The sequence below is a fragment of the Bidens hawaiensis genome, unplaced genomic scaffold (genome assembly GCF_021521415.1).
Source record: "Bidens hawaiensis isolate Kalapana, Puna unplaced genomic scaffold, B.hawaiensis_p1.1 tig00001143_1, whole genome shotgun sequence".
In the NCBI taxonomy this organism is placed as follows: domain Eukaryota; kingdom Viridiplantae; phylum Streptophyta; class Magnoliopsida; order Asterales; family Asteraceae; genus Bidens; species Bidens hawaiensis.
This window is the reverse complement of record NW_027491065.1, coordinates 3,636,740-3,639,052: the sequence shown is the minus strand read 5'-3', so window position 1 is coordinate 3,639,052 and position 2,313 is coordinate 3,636,740. Positions and strand designations below refer to the sequence as shown.

Sequence of the window (2,313 nt, the reverse complement as noted above, 5' to 3'; positions counted from 1 at the left end):
ACACGGAGATCTTCATGAGGAAGTTTACATGAAGATTCCTCAAGGGTTTGGGAAGTGTGACGATAATAGAGTTTGCAAGCTTAAGAAATCACTATATGGACTTAAACAAGCACCGAGAAATTGGTATAAAAAATTTACTAATTCCTTGTTTGAAATCGGCTTTAAACAAACTAGAGCCGACCCCTCGTTGTTCCTCTTCAAAACACCGAGTTTGTTCATTGCTGCCTTAATCTATGTTGACGATGTCATAATGGTTGGTAACGACCTAAATATGATACAAAAATTCAAGACTTTTCTCGATCAAAAGTTTAGCATCAAAGATCTAGATCCCTTAAGGTTTTTCTTGGGCATCTAAGTAGCCTGGACCAACGAGGGACTAGTACTAAGCCAACGAAAATATATCTTGGACACTCTTCAAGACACGGGAATGACGGGTTGTCACCCGAGCCCGTTTCCAATGGAACAAAACTTGAAATTGGATAAATGTGACAAAGAACCAAGAGTCGATGCTAATCAATACAAGAAGCTAATTGGTCGACTCCTGTACCTCCAAGCCACACGACCTGATGTCGCTTACGCCATAAACATTTTAAGTCAATTTGTCGGCGACCCCCGGGAGAGTCATTTAGAAGCCGCGTACCAAGTTTTAAGATATCTCAAGGCCACTCCTGGTCAAGGGATACTGCTACCAAAGAAAGGAGGAATGAGTCTTATCACCTATTGCGACTCGGACTGGCTTGGTTGTCCGTATACTAGGAGATCACGAACGGGTTACATATTACTCTTGGGAGGCGCCCCCATCTCTTGGAAATCAAAGAAACAATCAGTCGTCTCTCGATCATCGGCCGAAGCCGAATACCGAGCTTTGACGACTGTGGTAAACGAAATTTTATGGATGCGATGGCTTTTAAAAGAACTAGATGTTTTCCAAGATGCACCGACACAATTGTTTTGTGATAATCAAGCGGCCCGACATATAGTCACCAACCCCATGTTCCACGAGCGAACCAAACATGTTGAGATGGACTGTTATTTTGTTAGGGAATGTGTGGAATCGAAAGAAATAAAAACCATGAAAATTGACTCAAAAGTGCAACTTGCAGATCTATTAACCAAGCCGTTGGGCACAAACCGCTTCCGTACCTTACTTGCCAAGTTGGGCATTACGGATCTCCATGCTCCAACTTGAGGGGGAGTAAAAGATATCATGCATAATATCCTCATGTCTACTAGTTTATATTATGTAGTTACCATATTGGCATGCTTAATTGATGGCATGATATGAGGCCTCAAAATAGCTTTACTGCATATAAATAATTGTCATAACCCTTTGTTGTAATTGGGTACCAATATTATAACAATTTTGTTTACAAACATCAAAAACTTCGTCCCGATAACCCTCGACAATGAAAACGCTCAATACAACACATGGTCCGAACTTTTTCGGATTCATTGCACTGCCTATTTGGTTGATGACCATCTTCAACCACGGCCCACGGCATCTTCTTCCCCCTCCGGATCCGTAGCCGACAAAGATAAATCCACAGCCGATAAAGACACGGGTTCCGATAAATGGAAACGCTTAGACGCCATTGTTTTACAATGGATTTATGGAACGATTTCAATCGATCTCCTTCAAACAATAATGAAGAAAAACTCTACAGCCTTCGAAGCATGGGTCGCGCTAGAGAACCTGTTTCACGACAACAAGATCTCCCGAGCTCTCCACCTTCAGTCGAAACTCACCAATACACGACTCGAATCGTTCAAAGACATGGCATCATACTGCCAGGAAATAAAAGTCCTTGCCGATCAGCTTTCAAACGTTGACGTGCCACTCTCAAACACTCAATTGGTTCTTAAGGTTCTCGGGGGTTTATCGGAACAATATGCCACTATCGCTTCCATCATCCGGAACACCGAACCTCTTCCGGATTTTAATACCATCGGGTCAAAGCTTTGTGGGGAAGAAACTAAACGACAGGAACAGGCGTTGCAATCTTCTCAACTGGTCGGCCAAGACCTCGCGGTTTCTGGGAAACCGGACCAACAACAGCAGCAAGACCCCTCCACCCGCCAGGAACACTTCAACAGCAGCAGCAATGATGTGGACGGGGTCGGGCCCACGGCCGGGGACGAGGACGTAGCCGTTGGTATTCTGATCGGGAACGCGGCCCGTTTCAACAGCTCGGGTACGTTCCATGGGCTCCATTCTTGTGGTAGTGGTCAAACGCTCCTCAACTTCAACCAACTTGGCAACAGTGGGCAGCCACACCACCATGTCCCTACCCGACTTCAAACAAACCACCCACT

The 2,313-nt window shown here is 44.7% G+C and overlaps 1 pseudogene; it reads left to right on the top strand.

Annotated features, from left to right (window-relative positions):
- Nucleotides 1–427: 427 nt before the first annotated feature.
- On the top strand, nucleotides 428–1,189 carry LOC143560193 (secreted RxLR effector protein 161 pseudogene; annotated as a pseudogene).
- Nucleotides 1,190–2,313: the final 1,124 nt, after the last annotated feature.